The sequence below is a fragment of the Aquarana catesbeiana genome, linkage group LG10, assembly GCF_042186555.1.
Source record: "Aquarana catesbeiana isolate 2022-GZ linkage group LG10, ASM4218655v1, whole genome shotgun sequence".
Taxonomy (NCBI): Eukaryota; Metazoa; Chordata; class Amphibia; order Anura; family Ranidae; genus Aquarana; species Aquarana catesbeiana.
The window spans coordinates 16,200,708-16,223,697 of record NC_133333.1 but is presented as its reverse complement, the minus strand read 5'-3'; the positions used below and the strand labels follow the sequence as shown (position 1 = coordinate 16,223,697).

Sequence of the window (22,990 nt, the reverse complement as noted above, 5' to 3'; positions counted from 1 at the left end):
ATTTAAATAATCCATACACAAGGGCATGCAGGAGCTGCTTAATACGACTGCCGTTTCAAAATCTTACTGGAACAGATAGCCTCTATCCCTGCGCCATTTCAAATTTAGATTTCTGTATTCTATGAGAACTAACAGAACACAAACCCCATTATTCCCCTGAAGAAGCCCATCAGAGTGAAACATGCTGGGATCTTGCTCTGTGGGTCATTTACCAACACATAGCGTGGTAAATAATCTAGACAGCCATTTATGTGGCATCATTCTGAAAGTGTGTGACTGTCTCCATCATGAACCTGAACCCATTCGGTGTGGGCAGGTTGATTTTTGTATTCTATGAGAACAGAACACAAACCCCATTATTCCCCTGAAGAAGCCCAACAGGGTGAAACACGTTAGGATCTTGCTCTGTGGATCATTTACCAACATATAGTGTGGTTAAATATTCCTAGATAGCCATTTATTTGACATTATCCTGGAAGCGTGTGATGCAAATATAATTACTAAGGGATATATTGGTTGGGGATGAAGTTCTGTAATATTCTTCATGCTACTTGATATGTTTTTGTAATATATATAATGCTTTACTGAAGAAGCCCATCAGGGCAAAAACACGTTGGGATCTTGCTCTGTGGATCATCCCTGCGCCATTTCAAATTTGGATTTCTGTATTCTATGAGAACTAACAGAACACAAACCCCATTATTCCCCTAAAGAGGCCCATCAGAGTGAAACATGCTGGGATCTTGCTCTGTGGATCATTTGCCAACACATAGTGTGGTTAAATAACCCTAGATAGCCATTTATTTTACATCATTCTGGAAGTGTGTAACTGTCCCCGTCATGAACTGGACCCCATTCAGTGTGGGTGGGTTGATTTTTGTATTCTATGAGAACAGAACACAAAACCCCAATATTTCCCTGAAGAAGCCCATCATGATGAAACACGTTGGGATCTTGCTCTGTGGATCATTTACTAACACATAGTGTGGTTAAATAACCCTGGATAGCTAATTATTTGACAGCATCCTGGAAGCGTGTTATGCAAATATTATTACTAAGTGACATGTTGGTTGGAGATGAAGTTCTGTAATATTCTTCATGCTATTTGATATGTTTTTATAAATATATATATATATATATATATATATATATATATATATATATATATATATATACACATACATACACACACACATATACACACAATGCTTTACTTCTCCTGAAGAAGCCATCTGGCGAAACATGTCGGGCGAAGAGCATTTGTTAACAACATAAGCATCTATATTCCTTGCTTGTTACGTAGTTGTATAGTTAGGTTGAAAAAAAGACACAAGTCCATCTAGTTCAACCATAACTATAACCCTAAATAATTGTGTATTTACATATTTTTAATGTTAAAGTATAATAAACAAGTATTTTTATGATTTGTGTGTTATTGCAGCTTCTAAAAATGTTCTCTTCGGGGATGTAGGTGTCTTCGATCTCCAATGTTTAGTGGAATATTTAAAATGGCTTATAATATAGGGGTCTACGTAACCCTTTGATTTTTATAGACTTGTGTAATAAAGTTGATTGTTGTTCTGAGAGACCACCCACCATTTAAATCCCTGTTGTTGAGTGAGGTGGTCTTTTCCACTCATTAAAACTGAAGGAACTCACATAACAGGCTGACAACACTGCTGCCAATTGCAAGGCAGTGGCTTAGCGGTGTCAGAATGCACCAGGAAATGCCGATAATAAACTTTGCATAAGATTCCCAAACCGTATACAGTGATGAATGATGGGAAACATTCTTTAAAACCCGACTCTAAACAAAACTCTTCTTTTCTCTACTTTTAAATAGAATGTTAAAAAGGTTACAAACCTCTGCCTGGGTTTTCCTGCACTCTGTGACACCCCATGAAGGGATGACTGGGACGGGAAAAGAGGCCAGAAATAAGAAAGAGTCTGTAACCTTTCGCCACGCTACTAAGAACAAAAGCTTTCATGCTTCCTGTCACACTTCCGATCGCTCATAATACCTGAACGTTTGTCATTGTCATATAAATAGTATGGGTTGTAGTTTTCATTTTCTGGACTTGTAAGGAAATTGGTGGTGGTTAGTGAGCATTCAGAATACCAGGGTCACATGACTCGGCCTGAAAGCGTCACTCGAAACATGAACGTGCATCCGGAAAGTCTCACTTTACACAGAATGAAAGTGTTCTGAATTGAAATAACTGACTCCTGTATGGCCGGTGTTCTGCCGAGAAAGTTCCTCTCGGCGGATAAGGACCCCCATCTACTGCGCAGGCGCAGCACCTGCGCAGTAGGAGCCGGCGGAAATAGCCGAAGCTCGCCACGCTTCGGGCACGGCCTCGCTTCGCTCGCCGCGCTTCGGGCACGGCCTCGCTTCGCTCGCCACGCTTCGGGCACGGCCTCGCTTCGCTCGCCACTTTTTTATTCCCCCTCTAGGTCCACTTGGATGGTGGGGCTTCATCCTGGACCTAGGGCGCAGGCGCCGTGTACAGCTGATTGAAGATTTTCATCTTCGGCTATATTCGGCGGCTCCTGGTCATTCAGTACAGGGGGAACTTTCTCGGCAAGACACTGGCCTAAGGGGCTCGGTTCACACTACTGCAGGCCGTGCATCCAACCTTTGCTCGGGCATGGCAGCCCATTCATTTCATCTGCGGTGACCTCCTCCTCTGCCCCCCCCCCCGTCGCTTTCTGGGACCTGTGACCCAGAAGACGACGGGACCATTCAGAAAGCGCTGCGCGACTCGCGCATGCGCAGTAGGAAACAGGCTGTGAAGCCTCAAGCCTTCACTTCCTGTTTCCCTTAGTAAGGATGCCGGTGTTCTGTCAATTTCTCCAACCCACCAGAAACTCCAACCACGTCACTTCCGGTTTATTTAATAATTGGAGATTTTGACGAATTAGTAGTTGGACACAACACCGGCAACCGAATACAGTCCGGTACAGGAAGATTGAGCTGTTTTGACAGCACAGCGGCTAATGAGGACAAAGTTTCCGCCGCCTCGGAGGCAGCCATTTTGTTGGCTAGTATCGGAGCTGACTAAGAATCTCCGCTCAGAATATCCTGCACCGGACTCTATTCGGTTGCCGGTGTTGTGTCCAAACAGCAATTCGTTAAAAACACCAATTACTACTGGTTTAAAGAAACTGGAAGTTAAGTAGTTGGAGTTTCTGACGGGTTGGAGAATTTGACAGAACACCGGCTCCTGCAACCGCAGCCGAGGGACAGGTCGGCTTCGGGTACCGACATCACAAACTCACTGGACAGGTAAATTTCCTTATATTAAAAGTCGGCAGCTACAGTATTTGACGCCACTTTAAGCCAGCCATACATGGATTGATATTCGGCCAGTTCAGCAGGAACTAAACACATTTGACCCATGTATCTATTGACTGACTTGTGTACAACCAGCCTGTCGGGTTTTTCCCAAACGATTACTGCCACTAGTTATAGCCGGAAACGCTAGTCATTGTGTTCTGTTGGCGGGAAAGGATCCCTACTGGCAGAACACAATAGCCCTGCGGGAGGGATTCCCCAATTAACACTGACTGTGTTGATGGGGGATTCAAGCTATTTCCTCTCCATCCAACCGTGGGGGGGGAGGAAATAAAATTGCATAATCTATGGCTTGCCTGGGGATGGTCAGACCATGCCTGAAAATCTAACTGCCCCCTCCTCCAATGGCTTACAGTAAAGGCTGAGCCAAGGAGCCACAATAAAGTTAATAAAAGACAAAACATAGCAAAGAAACACATACTAAACGGCCCAGACACAGAATGATAACAAAGTAAAAGCTAAAAAACAACAAAAGAAAACAAAGAGGAGGGGGAGGGGAGGGGGAGAGGGACTGGAAGCACTGTTGTTGATGAAAAAGGACCTTTGAAATTGCAAACAATCAGGCTGTTTAAAGTGGATTGCCTCAGGCTCCATGCACACTGGCTCGAAGGAGAAGTATAGATAACAGGAGTGCTTTTGTTTTGCACTCCTGTGACCCGTTTTCAGCAGAAAGTGGACTGACGTCACTGGCTCTCTGCTGACATCACTGGAAACAGTCCAGGCACCGCGTCATCCCAACAATAAAGTCTGGTTCCGCCAGGTGCCTGGACTAACGCCTCTCTCAGTGAGCCGCCCCCCTCCACAGCTCAGCACGCCAATGAGGGTGGAGGAGCAGAGAGGACCGAGCCATCGGCGGTGTTCGGTGGCTCAGTTCTTGGTGTAGAGGCACCCGGGGACGGATGCTGCATCCAAGCCAATGTAGCACCAATATTTGAAAAAGGGCCCAAAATACATCCCTGGGAATTACAGACCAGTTAGCCTAACATCAATAGTATGTAAACTCTTGGAGGCGATGATAAGGGACTATATACAAGATTTTAGTAATACGAACGGTATCATTAGCAGTAATCAGCATGGATTCATGAAGAATCGTTCTTGCCAAACCAATCTATTAACCTTCTATGAGGAGGTGAGTTGCCATCTAGATAAAGGAAGGCACGTAGACGTGGTGTATCTGGATTTCGCAAAAGTATTTGACACAGTTCCCCATAAACGTTTACTGTACAAAATAAGGTCCGTTGGCATGGACCATAGGGTGAGTACATGGATTGAAAACTGGCTACAAGGGCGAGTTCAGAGGGTGGTGATAAATGGGGAGTACTCGGAATGGTCAGGGGTGGGTAGTGGGGTCCCCCAGGGTTCTGTGCTGGGACCAATCCTATTTAATTTGCTCATAAACAACCTGGAGGATGGGATAAACAGTTCAATCTCTGTATTTGCGGACGATACTAAGCTAAGCAGGGCAATAACTTCTCCGCAGGATGTGGAAACCTTGCAAAAAGATCTGAACAAATTATTGGGGTGGGCGAATACATGGCAAATGAGGTTCAATGTAGAAAAATGTAAAATAATGCATTTGGGTGGCAAAAATCTGAATGCAATCTATACACTGGGGGGAGAACCTCTGGGGGAATCTAGGATGGAAAAGGACCTGGGGGTCCTAGTAGATGATAGGCTCAGCAATGGCATGCAATGCCAAGCTTCTGCTAACAAAGCAAACAGAATATTGGCATTTAAAAGGGGATCAACTCCAGAGATAAAACGATAATTCTCCCGCTCTACAAGACTCTGGTCCGGCCGCACCTGGAGTATGCTGTCCAGTTCTGGGAACCAGTCCTCAGGAAGGATGTACTGGAAATGGAGCGAGTACAAAGAAGGGCAACAAAGCTAATAAAGGGTCTGGAGAATCTTAGTTATGAGGAAAGGTTGCGAGCACTGAACTTATTCTCTCTGGAGAAGAGACACTTGAGAGGGGATATGATTTCAATTTACAAATACCGTACTGGTGACCCCACAATAGGGATAAAACTTTTTCGCAGAAGGGAGTTTAACAAGACTCGTGGCCACTCATTACAATTAGAAGAAAAGAGGTTTAACCTTAAACTACGTAGAGGGTTCTTTACTGTAAGAACGGCAAGGATGTGGAATTCCCTTCCACAGGCAGTGGTCTCAGCAGGGGGCATCGATAGTTTCAAAAAAACTATTAGATAATCACCTGAATGACCGCAATATACAGGGATATACAATGTAATACTGACATATAATCACACACATGGGTTGGACTTCAACCTCACCTACTATGTAAAAAAAAAAAATTTACTCTGGCAAAAAATACCTGACAGCTGCTGTTAGTCTAATACTGCCCAGTCCATAAATACTGTCATCGCTCTACACCCTTTATTACCGGCTGAGTCACTGCGTATGCAGAACATCTTAAGAAATCCGATTGTCTCACGTCATCGGCTATTTCCCCAGAAGTCTGCAAGAATTGAAATTCAAATAACAGCCATCCCTTGCAGGAAGAGGTACACAGTTCTTGTTCTGCTTTCGATCTTTCTCAAAACAGGCACTTGCATAGCAGGTGGTCAGAGAAATGATATTTATAGGGAAGGATGACAGTTCTGGAGGAGAAACGTTCAACTGCCATAGATGGTTCGAATCTCGGCCAATTTAGCAGAAACCCGGATGAGACTCGAACCCTGTATGGGCGGCTGAATGTACCCAAGATGATTAATCGATCAACTTGGGTACAACCAGCCTGCCGGATTTTACTTGCGATTATCTCTAGCAGCTATTATAGACAATGGCTCGGCAGGAGGTATTCCCCCCATCAACATTGACTGTGGTAATGGGGAAGTCTAGTAAATTTTTTTCCTGCAACCAAAGAAATTTGCAACCATGTATAGCCTGACTTAAAGCGATTGTAAAGTCTCATTTTTTTTTTTTCAATAAAAATAACAAACATGTTATACTTACCTGTCCTGTGCAGTGGATTTGCACAGAGCAGCCCCGGTCCTCCTCTTCTCGGGTCCCTCTTTGGTGCTCCTGGCCCCTTCCTCCTGTCGAGTGCCCAAGCAGCTTGCTATGGGGGCACCCGAGCCATTCAGACACGGAGCTGCGGCCCAGCCCCGTCCCCTCTCTCTTCTAATTGGCTAACTGATTTTGATTGACAGCAGCGGGAGCCAATGGCACCGCCACTGTGTCTCAGCCAATCAGGATGGCGAGTCTTGGACAGCTGGGACACTCATGGACATCGCTGGATAGAGATGGGGCTCAGATAAGTATTAGGGGGGCTGCTGCACATAGAAGGCTTTTTATCTTAATGCATAAAACACATTAAAGTGGTTGTAAACCCTTTACAACCACTTTAAACTACAGGCAAGCCTATAACTAGGCTTACCTGTAGCTGCACTGGATATCTTCTAAACCTACACGGTTTAGGAGATATCCCCTGTATTTGCATGTGCCGACGTCATCGGTACATGCGCACTTAAGCCAACTGAAGCAACGGCATGGCTTCAGTTGTACTTTGCCGTTCCCGGCGGCTCCCGTATGCATGCGTGGGAGTGACGTCATCGCAGAACACCCGGAAGTAACCCTCGGGAGAAATGTCGCCACCCAGAGGGGGAGACGAGGACGGCTGCGGGGGCTTCGTTCTCGGTTAAGTAATTCATAATGAGCTAGTATGCTATGCATACTAGCTCATTATGCCTTTGTCTTGCAGGGTTTTGTTTTTTTGTTTTTTTACCTGGGTTTACAACCACTTTAAGATGAAAAAAACCTTTTGACTTTACAACCCCTTTAAGGCAGGTCCAAACTATTTTTTTTTTTTTTGGTTTAACCCAGTGGCCTGAATGAAAAAAAAAAAAACCTAAAGAGCTAAGGAGGAGATCCTGTACTAACAATCTGATGTTAGTACAATGATCTCCCCGCTGAGCTATCGTGTCCTGACAGGGAGACTTGCCCCCACCCACCAGAACATCCGAAGTCAGCGGTCTCGGCCATTGGTTCAGAGAGCTGATTAAATGTCGATCGGTAGACCTTATGTGTGTTCCGTACACACAGGACGAATGTCGGCTGCTTTCTATTGAACCGGCCGATGCCGCCCGATATTCGTTCCATGTGGCCTGGGGGGGTTTAGTCTGCTGTTAGTTTACAATGTCATCCATTGTTCATTACAGATGAGAAAAAGTGAAACTCCAAAGCTGCTACGAAAACAAAGTTGACATCTCGAAAAGTTCAGTAAACTTTCCTGCCCCCCCCCCCAAGCTGATTCTGCTCTGAAAGTAGTGACAGAACCTTTATAAATCTCACTGCTTTGTGGGAGTTTCTGATTCATTGCGACCACCTGAGGAAACTTCTTTTTTTTTTTAAACTTGAAAAGTACCACCATGTGCATTCCCTTCATCTGAAAGCCTCTTTGAAACTACCTGCCATTACATAAAACAGTTACAGGGCATGGATGTTACTGCAGTTCAGGTTCTTTCCAGACTTCTGTGGAAATGATAAGCCGATGACACAAGCAGAACATTTTTGGAATGTGTTCTGTATACAAACCCTGCAAGGTGCTGCTCAGGTAACCCTGATCTTTTCATATTACCTATAAGAAAGCAAACCTTTATTTATGGGCTTAAAGTGGAACTTTACCCATAACAACTTGATAAAAAAAAAAAAATAATGTAATGCACTGGTGGGCACTGATGAGACGGCACTGATGAGCCAACACTAATGAAGCGGCACTGGTGGGCACTGATGAGACGGCACTGATGAGCCAACACTAATGAAGCGGCACTGGTGGGCACCAGGGTGGATTTGATTTAAATCAAGCCGATTTTAATCACAATTTAAATCATGAGTTAAATCACTAGTAAAAAGGCTTGATTTAAATCATAAATTTTAAAGAGCAACTGTCATCTCTGTCCCGCTGTTGGCTCCTCCTCTGTCCCGCTGTTGGCTCCTCCTCTGACCCGCTGATGGCTCCTCCACTGACCCGCTGATGGCTCCTCCACTGACCCGCTGTTGGCTCCTGCTCTGAACCACTTTTGGCTCCTCCTCTGTCCCGCTGTTGGCTCCTCCTCTGTCCCGCTGTTGGCTCCTCCTCTGTCCCGCTGTTGGCTCCTCCACTGACCCGCTGATGGCTCCTCCACTGACCCGCTGATGGCTCCTCCACTGACCCGCTGATGGCTCCTCCACTGACCCGCTTTTGGCTCCTGCTCTGAACCGCTTTTGGCTCCTGCTCTGAACCGCTGTTGGCTCCTCCTCTGTCCCGCTGTTGGCTCCTCCACTGACCCGCTGATGGCTCCTCCACTGACCCGCTGATGGCTCCTCCACTGACCCGCTGATGGCTCCTCCACTGACCCGCTGATGGCTCCTCCACTGACCCGCTGATGGCTCCTCCACTGACCCGCTGTTGGCTCCTGCTCTGAACCGCTGTTGGCTCCTGCTCTGAACCGCTGTTGGCTCCTGCTCTGAACCGCTGTTAGCTCCTGCTCTGAACCGCTGTTGGCTCCTGCTCTGAACCGCTGTTGGCTCCTCCTCTGAACCGCTGTTGGCTCCTCCTCTGAACCGCTGTTGGCTCCTCCTCTGAACCGCTGTTGGCTCCTCCTCTGACCCGCTGTTGGCTCCTGCTCTGACTTGCTGTTGGCTCCTCCTCTGACCCGCTGTTGGCTCCACCTCTGACCCATTCACTTTAATGGGACGGCTGGTGATGCGGCAGTGACACAACAAGGTGAGGGACATGGCGGCAGCAGGTGAGTGTACGCCCGCTAACAGGCGCTGCCATGATGGATCTGAAATGACAGGTGCTCTTTAAATGTAAGGACTCCTTCTTGCTGTCCCCTTCCCCTCAAACTTATCTCCATCGGACAGCGATGGTTTCTGCTGTTCTAGTGTTGAAATTTGTTGTCCTGGGTCCTGCCCACCTCACAGGCTTCTATGCAACCAACTCTGGTGTGAGGACCCAGCTCCATAGAAACCTATGGGGCACTAATGTACACAGAAAGTCAGGGCAGTGAAGACTTGTAGCATCGGATGCAAACAAAAGCGTTCGCGTCGGACTGAGGCAAGTATGCGTCTGTGCAGGGGGAGGGGCGTGTCCGGTCAGGGGAAAGGGACAAAAATGAATTTGTATTTTTTTTTTTTTTTACTGAAAATGCAGGTGTGATCAATAACAAAAACTTGATTGCACACTTGCTCCATATTTTAGTACGTGGGTTGAATGTTTCCAAGAGAAAGCAGTGTGATGAAATACACATCGATCAGTGAATGGACTGAACGTCTTTGGTCCTCCTGTGATCGGCAGACACTCTCATATCCTGTAGTGAGCACAGAGACCTGTAAGTGTATAGGAGGCCCATGAATTATGGATGGGTTTAGCGGCCACATTTCCGCTGTAAAAAACGGTTTGTGGGAGTGAAGCGGTGAAATGAGTCATGTGAAGCACTTTCCTATCTACATGCTCCGTCACGGGTAATCTCAACGCCTCGCAGTGAAGGGTGGAATTCACAGGAAGCCGGGCGGCCTTCCAAAAAGTTATGACAGACGTTCAGTACTAAATTATAACCGCCGTAAGGGATGCATCAAACCTGTGAACCGTGCCGCCATAGAGCTGCTGAGGGACTACAAGTCTCAGCATGACCCGGTGACTTTATATACAGCGGGTAAAATAAGTAGGGTTGCACCGATACCACTTTTTTAAGACCGAGTACAAGTAACAAAACTTTTTTTTCAAGTACTCACCGATACCGATACTTTTTTTTTAATGTCACATGACAGTGGCACTAATATGCAGCACTGATGACGCGTGGACTGTCAGTCGTTTTTTATTTTTATTTTTTTTATTTATTTTTTTTTAACAATGCTTCTCTTTCTTTTGGGGGGGGGAGTTGGCGGTGTCAGAGTGTTTTTTATTTTATTTTTTAATTATTGTTACAATTTAACCTTTTAAATATTTATTTATTACAATACTTTATTTTTTTTTTTATTTATTTAACTGTACTTTTGTCTCGGTCAGATTCATGGTTTCTGACAGGTATTTAGAGAAAAAAAAAAGGGGGATTTATAAATGCAATGCGGATGGGCATGTGGATAATAGTACATTTAAAAAAATGGGTGGCACTCCGCTTTAAGAAAAAAAAAAAAAACCCTCCCCTCTGGGTGATCTATGTACACTGCAGGGAGTTTATCAAACTTTGTTGCAGATTGCAAACTTTTGTTATTCTGAAGAAATAGCTGTTTGTCTGTGTCCACGTGCTGAGTGAATGGGAGTGACTTTAGAATTGTCAATCAGCAGCTGCACTTGCAGGGTTCTAATAGTGAAAGTGGCAGCGTCTGCAACCTTTTAGATATAATTTCCTAATGGGCGGTATCTCATCAAAAAATGATATCTCTGTTGCAGAGGACGCCCAAAGTCTGATTTGTATCTTAGTGCAGACTTCTGGGAAAAACAGTGAGCCAATCACACAAGCAGGAAATTACATTTCAGGGGGGGCTCTGTATACCATCTGTGTACAGAATGTCTCCAGGTTGTATTGTATTTTACAGAAAATTAGGAAAGGGAATTTTTATTAACATTCAATTACAATATGTGCCGCAATTGTATATGCTATATTATTTTTTTTTATTTGCCATTTTGTTTTCCCCCACGAAGGTGGAGTTACCCTTTAAATAAAATAAATAGGAGGTTATGAGGCAGTTGTAGGTTATGCCATCTATTAGTACTTATGTAAAAGCACTAAAGGTTGCGGCTTTGTAATTTTATGAACATTTCATGTGAAATAAATAAAAATCTGCATTTTTACATATATATATATAATTTTTAAATACAACAAAAAAAATAAATTAAATAACTAAAATATGGTGTATAAATTGTTCATGTACCTGGAAGATTTTAATAACATTTTTATATATATATATATAAAAACGTTATTACAATCTTCCAGGTACATGAACAATTTATACACCATATTTTAGTTATTTAAATTTTTTTTTTGTTGTATTTAAATCGCATTGTCTTGTACAATATGGGTATAATTACCTAATAATCACAAGCAATGCTCAGAATCATGGATATTGTTCTACTGTGTAGAGATGTTAATGGTTATCCTCACGCTGGCCATATACATGCCAGTTCTGTGCCAACTTTCCGGCAGCATTTGGCAGGAAAAAAAAAAAATGTTCCATGGAACTGAACAGTCCGCAGCAATCTGTCATCTGCGGGTTCCAGGGGCCCGAACGAAAGCTGTAAATAACATTTCATACGGCAATGCGATGGTCTCGATCAATTCCCACATCAATCCAGATTGTTCTGCTGCTGGAAGTTGGGAAATATATGAGGCAACGTGTGACATGCGATCGTTGCGTTTAACCACTTGACTACCGGAGAAAGGTTTTACATTTTCACATACGTGTTAAAATCAGCATTTTTGCCAGGAAACGACTTAGAATCCCTAAACGTTATATATCTTTTCTGAAAGCAGAGGCCATGGAGAATAAAATGGTGGCTGTTGCAAATTAAGGTCACACAATATTTGCGCAGCCGTTTTAATAAATGCAAATTTTCAGGAAAAAAAAATATATACAAATTTTAGTGCACACAAACAATAAAGTATTGGATCCTCTGCTGATTTTGTACGTTTGCCAATGACAAAGAGATGATCGGTCTATAATTTTAATGGTCGGTTTATTTTAGCAGTGAGAGACACAATAATAACAATAAAAATCCAGAAAAACACATTTCAAAAAAGTTATAAATTTATTTGCATTTTAAATGAGTGAAATAAGTATTTGATCCCTTCGAAAAACAGGACTTAGTACTTGGTGGCAAAACCCTTGTTGGCGATCACAGAGGTCAGACGTTTCTTGTAGTTGGTCACCAGGTTTGCAGACATCTCAGGAGGGATTTTGTCCTCTGTGCAGATCCTCTCCAAGTCATTAAGGTTTTGAGGCTAACGTTCGAACTTTCAGCTCCCTTCACATATTTTCTATGGGATTAAGGTCTGGAGGCCACTCCAGGACCTTAATATGCTTCTTTCTTGAGCCACTCCTTTGTTGCCTTGGCCAGATATTTTGGGTCATTGTCATGCTGGAAGACCCATCTACGACCCATTTTCAGTGCCCTGGCTGAGAGAAGGAGGTTCTCACCCAAGATTTGACGGTATATGGCCTCGTCCATCGTCCCATTTGATGCAGTGAAGTTGTTCTGTCCCCTTAACAGAAAAACACCCCCAAAGTATAATGTTTCCACCTCCATGTATGACGGTGGGGATGGTGTTCTTGGGTTCATAGGCAGCATTCCTCCTCCTCCTTCAAACACAGCGGGTTGAGTTGGTGCCAAAGACCTCGATTTTGGTCTCCTCTGACCACAACACTTTCACCCAGTTCTCCTCTGAATCATTCAGATGTTCATTAACAAACTTCAGACAGGCCTGTACATGTGCTTTCTTGAGCAGGGGGACTTTGCGGACGCTGCAGAATTTCAGTCCTTCATGGCGTAGCCCTGTTACCAATTGTTTTCTTGGTTACTATGGTCCCAGCAAACTTGAGATCATTGACAAGATAGTCCAGTGTAGCTCTGGGCTAATTCCTCACCGTTCTCATCATCAATGAAACTCCACGAGGTGAGATCCTCCATGGAGCCCCAGACCGAGGGAGATTGACGGTTATTTTGTGTTTCTTCCATTTGCGAATAATCGCACCAACTGTTGTCACCTCTCACCAAGCTTCTTGGCGATGGTCTCATAGCCCATTCCAGCCTTGTGTAGGTCTACAATCTTGTCCCCGACATCCTTGGACAGCTCTTTGGTCTTGGACATGGTGGAGAGAGATTGGAATCTGATTGATTGCTTCTGTGGACAGGTGTCTTTTATAAAGGTAACAAGCTGAGATTAGGAGCACTCCCTTTAAGAGAGTGCTCCTAATCTCAGTTTATTACCTGTATAGAAGACACCTGGGAGCCAGAAATCTTGCTGATTGATAGGGGATCAAATACTTATTTCACTGATTAAAATGCAGATCAATTTATACATTTTTAGAAATGCGTTTTTCTGGATATTTTTGTTGTTGTTCTGTCTCTCACTGTTAAAAAAAAAAAAAAAAAAAAAAAAAAACGACCATTAAAATTATAGACTGATCGTTTCTTTGTCAGTGGGCAAACGTACAAAATCAGCAGAGCATCAAATTCTTTTTTCCCCCTTCACTCTAATGCTCATTTATTGTGTAAAATATAAAAATATAAATGTTTTGTCAATTAAATAGATACCAAACATGTCAAGATCTAAAATTGGAATGGTGGAAAACTACAACACCTAAAATTGTCCATGGGTGAAGCTTCAAAAGTATTCACAGGTAATCGAGTTAAATGTGAGCTACGGCGCTAGAATTATTGCTCAATCACTGTTTACTTACATGCAGGGCTGCTGTTAGAAACCACGGGGCCCCATACAGATGACCTGACACAGGGCCCCATACAGACAACCTGACACGGTTCCCCACACAGACGACCTGACACGGGGCCCCACACAGACGACCTGACACGGGGCCCCACACAGACGACCTGACACGGGGCCCCACACAGACGACCTGACACGGGGCCCCACACAGACGACCTGACACGGGGCCCCACACAGACGACCTGACACGGTTCCCCACACAGACAACCTGACACGGTTCCCCACACAGACGACCTGACACGGGGCCCCACACAGACGATCTGACACGGGGCCCCACACAGACGACCTGACACGGGGCCCCACACAGACGACCTGACACGGGGCCCCACACAGACGACCTGACACGGGGCCCCACACAGACGACCTGACACGGGGCCCCACACAGACGACCTGACACGGGGCCCCACACAGACGACCTGACACGGGGCCCCACACAGACGACCTGACACGGGGCCCCACACAGACGACCTGACACGGGGCACCGTACAGACGACCTGACACGGGGCACCGTACAGACGACCTGACACGGGGCACCGTACAGACGACCTGACACGGGGCACCGTACAGACGACCTGACACGGGGCCCCACACAGACGACCTGACACGGGGCACCGTACAGACGACCTGACACGGGGCACCATACAGACGACCTGACACGGGGCACCGTACAGACGACCTGACACGGGGCCTCACACAGACGACCTGACACGGGGCACCGTACAGACGACCTGACACGGGGCCCCACACAGACGACCTGACACGGGGCACCGTACAGACGACCTGACACGGGGCACCGTACAGACGACCTGACACGGGGCACCGTACAGACGACCTGACACGGGGCACCGTACAGACGACCTGACACGGGGCCCCACACAGACGACCTGACACGGGGCACCGTACAGACGACCTGACACGGGGCACCATACAGACGACCTGACACGGGGCACCGTACAGACGACCTGACACGGGGCCTCACACAGACGACCTGACACGGGGCACCGTACAGACGACCTGACACGGGGCCCCACACAGACGACCTGACACGGGGCACCGTACAGACGACCTGACACGGGGCACCATACAGACGACCTGACACGGGGCACCGTACAGACGACCTGACACGGGGCCTCACACAGACGACCTGACACGGGGCACCGTACAGACGACCTGACACGGGGCACCGTACAGACGACCTGACACGGGGCCCCACACAGACGACCTGACACGGGGCACCACACAGACGACCTGACACGGGGCCCCACACAGACGACCTGACACGGGGCCCCACACAGACGACCTGACACGGGGCCCCACACAGACGACCCGACACGGAGCCCCACACAGGCAACCTGAAACGGGGCCCCATACAGACGACCTGAAACGGGGCCCCACACAAACGACCTGACACGGGGCCCCACACAAATGACCTGACACGGGGCCCCACACAAATGACCTGACACGGGGCCCCACACAAATGACCTGACACGGGGCCCCACACAAATGACCTGACACGGGGCCCCACACAAATGACCTGACACGGGGCCCCACACAAATGACCTGACACGGGGCCCCACACAAATGACCTGACACGGGGCCCCACACAAATGACCTGACACGGGGCCCCACACAAATGACCTGACACGGGGCCCCACACAAATGACCTGACACGGGGCCCCACACAAATGACCTGACACGGGGCCCCACACAAATGACCTGACACGGGGCCCCACACAAATGACCTGACACGGGGCCCCACACAAATGACCTGACACGGGGCCCCACACAAATGACCTGACACGGGGCCCCACACAAATGACCTGACACGGGGCCCCACACAAATGACCTGACACGGGGCCCCAGACAGACGACCTGACACGGGGCCCCAGACAGACGACCTGACACGGGGCCCCACACAGCCAATGCATCAGTTATGAATGAACACAGTGAGCCAGCAGCACTGTGGGAGTAGAGGGCACACAGGGGGGGCCTGGGCAGCAGGGGGAAACATATGGTGCACAGGGAGGATGATCGGTGTGGCGGCAGGGGGGAAATTACTGGAACTGATTCTTTCTCTCTCTCTGCAGCAGTTGAAAGCCAATGGGAGGGAGAAGAGAAGAAGCCAGCTTTCAGCTCCTGCAGAGAGTACAGGGGATCAGTTCCAGAAATGACCTCCTCGCCTGCCCCACACCAATCATCCTCTCCCTGCCCACATCCGATTCACCCTGCTGGCCCAGGCCCCGTACAGGAAGACTGGTGGTACACCCTTATCCAGGCCCTGCATATGCAAAAAAGGACCTACGTTGACGTTTGCATAATTTTTGTTTTACACTTGTTTTCATTTGCATATATTGCTATCACTAGGGGTGAACAAGCCCCTTGTACTGAAACAGGAAGTGAGAAATCCTTGTCGCTTTCGGCTTAGTAATAGTGGTGCCGGACTCCTCGGTGAAAAGGGTGAGCCCAGGAACGTCGGCAGGCGGGGGGGGGGCCTTCCAAGAAAGGTCAAAGTGATCACTTTTACTGCAAAGCCAATGGAAAAAAAAAAAAAAAAAAACACAACAATTTCAGGATCATGGCTGGGGACCCCCAATATCCATGGCCAGCCTCCAGGATCTATAATCCCCTGCCAATATAGAAAACCTTGGGGCCGCCAATGCCAACCGTCAGGACTTTCCTTGGGAAAATAGAAACAAGGCTCTGGACACAGATCTTCGGCCAGTTAATAAAGTCATCACTTGACCCTGACAGCTTGGGTTTGGCAGCTCTTAAAACAAGCAGGTAAAGGTCACTCAAATTGAGAAATCTACATGTAGGTGAGCCACAAACAAACAAATTTCATTGGAGTCCAAAGTATTATTGATTCCACAGAACTGAAAAGATAGGAGCGTCACAATAGTCCATACACTCCATAACATTTAAACTATCATTGGACGCAACTGTCCAAAAGCCTATATCAGGGATCTCCAAACTACGGCCCTACAGCTGTTGCGGAACTACACGTCCCATGAGGCATTGCAAAACTCTGACATTCACAGACATGACTAGGCATGATGGGAATTGTAGTTCCTGAACAACTGGAGGGCCATAGTTTGGAGACCCCTGGCCTATATATGATCTGTATTTGCCTACCTGGGTTCCAGCGTACAGTCCAGGGTGGTATTTCTCACCCAATGGTCATTGTTCTACAAGCCCTGATGAAGGGGAGTGTTAAACCCCTGAAACACATTGGCTTTGTTCCAGAATATAATCTTTTATGGACTGTACAAACTAGTGTAGTGCTCCTATCTTTTCAATTTTCTTTTAGCAAACTCCTCCAAAGGTCCAGTAGGACACCATGGTTGTTGGTGAGTAGCCTTCAGGACTGCCCATCACATATTACGTTACAACGAATCAACATAAAATTTAAGGGCTTCTACACCACAAAAAGGTTATTAATCCCACAGGTGACAACAAGAAAGCAAAAAGGTAGCCAATGCAATTTGGGGGGGGGACAAATCCTCACTTCATCAGAGCTACAAGAAATGCTACAAGAGATGGTCAGAGACTGCAGACATGATACAAGAGATGGTCAGAGACTGCAGACATGATACAGGAGATTGCCAGAGACTGCGGACATGATACAAGAGATGGTCAGAGACTGCGGACATGATACAAGAGATGGTCAGAGACTGCGGACATGATACAAGAGATGGTCAGAGACTGCGGACATGATACAAGAGATGGTCAGAGACTGCGGACATGATACAAGAGATGGTCAGAGACTGCGGACATGATACAAGAGATGGTCAGAGACTGCAGACATGATACAAGAGATGGTCAGAGACTGCAGACATGATACAAGAGATGGTCAGAGACTGCAGACATGATACAAGAGATGGTCAGAGACTGCAGACATGATACAAGAGATGGTCATAGACTGCAGACATGATACAGGAGATTGTCAGAGACTGCGGACATGATACAAGAGATGGTCAGAGACTGCGGACATTATACAAGAGATGGTCAGAGACTGCGGACATGATACAGGAGATGGTCAGAGACTGCGGACATGATACAGGAGATGGTCAGAGACTGCGGACATGATACAAGAGCTGGTCAGAGACTGCAGACATGGTACAAGAGATGGTCAGAGACTGCGGACATGATACAGGAGATGGTCAGAGACTGCGGACATGATACAAGAGATGGTCAGAGACTGCGGACATGATACAGGAGATGGTCAGAGACTGCAGACATGATACAAGAGATGGTCAGAGACTGCAGACATGATACAAGAGATGGTCAGAGACTGCAGACATGATACAAGAGATGGTCAGAGACTGCAGACATGCTACAAGAGATGGTCAGAGACTGCGGACATGCTACAAGAGATGGTCAGAGACTGCAGACATGATAGAAGAGATGGTCAGAGACTGCAGACATGATACAAGAGATGGTCAGAGACTGCAGACATGATACAAGAGATGGTCAGAGACTGCAGACATGATACAAGAGATAGTCAGAGACTGCAGACATGATACAAGAGATGGTCAGAGACTGCGGACATTATACAGGAGTTGGTCAGAGACTGCAGACATGGTACAAGAGATGGTCAGAGACTGCGGACATGATACAGGAGATGGTCAGAGACTGCGGACATGATACAAGAGCTGGTCAGAGACTGCTGGCATGCTGTAGGAGACTGTTAGAGACTGTGAACATAATATAGGAGTTACTGGAGAAGGGGAACTTGCCTCAAGAGACAGTCATAGGCTGGAGATACATTTTATACAAGACTGCTAGAGATCACTGTCATAACACAGCAATAGGGGAACACAGATCAGTGTTCACAGGGGCCCTGGGGGCCGCAGGTTGTTGCTCACCAGGGGTATAAAATGTTTCCGGTCTGGGGCCGATTTTGTTCATCTCATTTGGAACTGTCCGGTTATTTTTCTTAAAAGAAACATAGTTCATGGCATGTAAAGCCATCGCTATTAACTTGATGAACACATTGCACCCCCTCCCCCAGCATATATCTGTGGAAAATGTTAATTAACCAGATTGTCCCATATGAGAAGGTTATATGGAAAAAGGAAATGAAGTCCGGGATTTATGGAGTGACTCTTACACTAAATCCCGGTTGAGCTGACCTGGTCAAAATATCACAACAATTATAGACCACAGCAGGTTTGCCTTTATATCTCTCTACCAATGAAAGAGTAACCATATGTAATAATAATCAGAGGAGTCTGACTATGTTTATCCTTCTATAACCCTTTACATTCGGAATATGACAAGTTATTCGATGTTTGTGAGCTTGTAACTTTTTTACAATTGTTTAAGACCAATAAAAAGAATGTTATGGCTCTGACTGGAGTTCTTATTTAAATAGGAAAAGTATGTGAAGTGCCGGACCTCCTCAATAGTTCTGAGAAAAGCTGCTGTGACGTTATAATCTCGGTGTTATTGCCGAATGTTCCTCTTGTGTCACCCGAACTAACCTGCCATTAAAGCACTTTATTATCTTTGTAGGTGGCGGTCTCTTAAAACGCCCCCCCGCTCCCCCACACCCGTTTCCTCTGTCATTTGCTGTGGTATCTCCAGCTGGCTTTTATGTCCTATAGGGATATACAAGCCGACAGAATGAACCACTGCGTGGAACGGGGGGGGGGGGGGGGGGGGGGGGGATCAGCAGTTCACATAGCTAAAAGTGTTAAATACTTGCGGGGGCTGGGTAGCAATTAGGGCTGCAACTAACGATTATTTTCATAATCGATTGGTTGGCCGATTATTGTTTCGATTAATCGATTAATCGGTTAATAACCTTAAAAAAAAAGTGTGGTTTATAATTTAGTTAATATGTAAAATTTAAAAATAGGTAATTTATTCCTAAATATCTTTATACGCAGGGGTAAATATAAATAACCAACTATATGGTTAGGGAGTAAAATCTTTAATCCTCTCTGAGAATAACAGACAGAAGAGATATACTCTATATACTATTAGAGGTTGAATCTGGTAAATATCAGACTCAGATCAAATTTTATTTAACCACCTCAATACAGGGCACTTACACCCCCTTCCTGCCCAAGCCATTTTTCAGTTTTCAGCGCTGTCGCACTTTGAATGACAATTGCGCGGTCATGTTACACTGCACCTTAATTAAATTTTTATCATTTTTTCCCCACAAATAGAGCTTTCTTTTGGTGGTATTTGATCACCTCTGCGGTTTTTATTTATTGCGCTATAAACAAAAGAAGAGTGACAATTTTGAAAAAACACAATATTTTTTACTTTTTGCTATAATAAATATCCAATTTTTTTTTTTTTTTAACAAATTTTTTCCTCAGTTTAGGCCGATATGTATTCTTCTACATATTTTTGGTAAAAAAAAATTGCGATAAGCGTATATTGATTGGTTTGCGCAAAAGTTATAGCGTTTACAAAATAGGGGATAGATTTATAGCATTTTTATTATTTATTTATTTTTTACTAGTAATGGCGGCGATCTGCGATTTTTATTGTGACTGCGATATTGCGGCGGACACATCGGACACTTTTGACACATTTTTGGGACCATTCACATTTATACAACGATCAATGCTATAAAATTGCATTGATTACTGTGTAAATGTGACTGGCAGGGAAGGGGTTAACACTAGGGGGCGCTCGAGGGGTTAATGTATGACCTAAGGAGGTGATTCTAACTGTGGGGGGAGGGGACTGACTGGGGGAGGTGACCGATCGCTGTCCCTATGTACAAGGGACACACCATCGGTCTCCTCTCCTCTCTGACAGGACGTGGATCTGTGTTTACATGCACAGATCCACGCTCCTGCTCTGTTACCCGGCAATCGCGAGTGCCCGGCGGACATCGCGGCCGCCGGGCACGCGCACCGGGTCCCGAGCGACGCAGCGGGCATGCGCCCGCGCCGCCGGCGGCGCGCGCTCGCCCCCTAGTGGCTCGGGAGGGCGAGGACGTCATATGACGTCCTCCCAGAACAACAGAAGCCTCGTCCAGCCGTCATATGACGGTGGGCGGTGGCTTAGCGGTTAAAGAAAAAAAAATCTGTTTTGCAGATTTTCAAAAGAGAACTGTAATATTACATGCTTTTCTGCAGCTTCTCCATTGAAGTATATTGAACCAAAAAAGCACCGTTTTGCATTGAAAAAGGTCCTTGACCCTTTCCAAATACACAGCAGCTGAAAAGGCATAGATGTGAATGTTAAATGAACTGTAGTGCATTTCTGCAAAAAGCACCAAAAAACACATAGGTGGGAACCAGGCCTAAGACATTTAGTAACATAATGGAGTTTAAAAAAAAAAAAAAAAAAAAATTAGCCCTTAGTTTTTTTTACTTTGTAACAGTGAAAGTAATATTTACAGTAGAGATTATTTGCTCTTTTTGTACTTTATAGGGCTAATTTTAGCTTTTCTAACCCAATTATGTTACTGGCCGATTAATCGATTACTATTTTCATAATCGATTAATTTCATAATCGATTAGTTGTCGATTAATCGATTAGTTGTTTCGGCCCTAGTAGCAATGTTGGGGTACTATTTCTCCCACTGTCACCAATGATGGGGCACTATTCCTCCCACTGTCACCAATGATGGGGCATTATTCCTCCCACTGTCACCAATGATGGGGCACTATTCCTCCCACTGTCACCAATGATGGGGCACTATTCCTCCCACTGACACCAATGACGAGGCACTATTCCTCCCACTGACACCAATGATGGGGCACTATTCCTCCCACTGACACCAATGATGGGGCACTATTCCTCCCACTGACACCAATGATGGGACACTATTCCGCATACTGACACCAATGATGGGGCACTATTCCTCCCACTGACACCAATGATGGGACACTATTCCTCCCACTGATACCAAAGATGGGGGCACTATTTCTCCCACTGACACCAAAGACGGGGGCTCTAGTCCCACCACTGATCACAATGATGGGACACTATTCCTCCCACTGACACCAATGATGGGACACTATTCCTCCCACTGTCACCAATGATGGGGCGCCATTCCTCCCACTGACACCAATGATGGGACACTATTCCTCCCACTGTCACCAATGATGGGGCACTATTCCTCCCACTGTCACCAATGATGGGACACTATTCCTCCCACTGACACCAATGATGGGACACTATTCCTCCCACTGTCACCAATGATGGGGCACCATTCCTCCCACTGTCACCAATGATGGGGCACCATTCCTCCCACTGTCACCAATGATGGGGCACCATTCCTCCCACTGTCACCAATGATGGGGCATTTTCTTCTCCCACTGGTCACAGTCAAGCCCCCCCCCCCCTGAAGTTTGAAGGACAGTAAACTGGCTCTCTCTTTGGAAAGTTTGGAGACTCCAGCTTTAATACTAAACCCAAAACCATAAATGTAATATATTGCAGCTTACCAATCATTAGATGTGGTGGCTGCATTAGTTTTCTTTCCTTTGGCTTTTTCCCCCTCTGTTTCCACCTGGTGATCCGGCCAATAACACACCTCCTGTATTAGTGAGACAAAACTCTAGGGCAGGGGTCTCAAACTGGTGGCCCTCCAGCTGTTGCAAAACTACAAGTCCCATCATGCCTCTGCCTGTGGGAGGAGTCATGCTTGTAACTGTCACGCTTGCAATGCCTCATGGGACTTGTAGTTTCGTAACAGCTGGAGGGCCACCAGTTAGACCCCTGCTCTAGAGGAAGGAGCACAGGGGGGGGGGGGGGACAGCAGCATTGTCAGTCTGGGGAGAGGGAAGTGTTAAAATGTACCAGCAGATTTAAATACACTAACAAATTGAAGCCAAACTGCAGCTCAACCTTTCTTTCTAATTAGTTACAGCAAACAGTTTACTTTTTTTCCTTTTGTGATAAGGGTTTTACATGAATACATAAAAGCTGATCATTGTATTCACCCCTGCCGGTGTTAAATGGTTTGTCTCGTCCCTCTAACTGATACAGTCTGCTGGAGAGCTTGAGCTTCCGGAAAAAAAACAACAGACTTACTGGCTGGATCACCAGATGAAACTAGAAGAAAGAATGCCTTAAAAAAAGAAAACGAATGCAGCCATCACATCTAGGAATTGGTAATCTGCAATATAATAACGTTTGCTTTTGGGTTTAATACGGCTTTACCAGCAATGTTCTAGATTGTGTGACAAACTGGAGGTCCACACAAAGCATC

General features: G+C 46.0%; 1 protein-coding gene across 2 annotated transcripts in view; it reads right to left on the bottom strand.

Moving 5' to 3' along the window:
• The window catches only part of LOC141110387 (beta-1,4-galactosyltransferase 3-like), a 163,677-nt gene that overhangs the window by 37,895 nt on the left and 102,792 nt on the right, over positions 1–22,990 (bottom strand). The gene's annotated exons all lie outside the window — the stretch shown is intronic.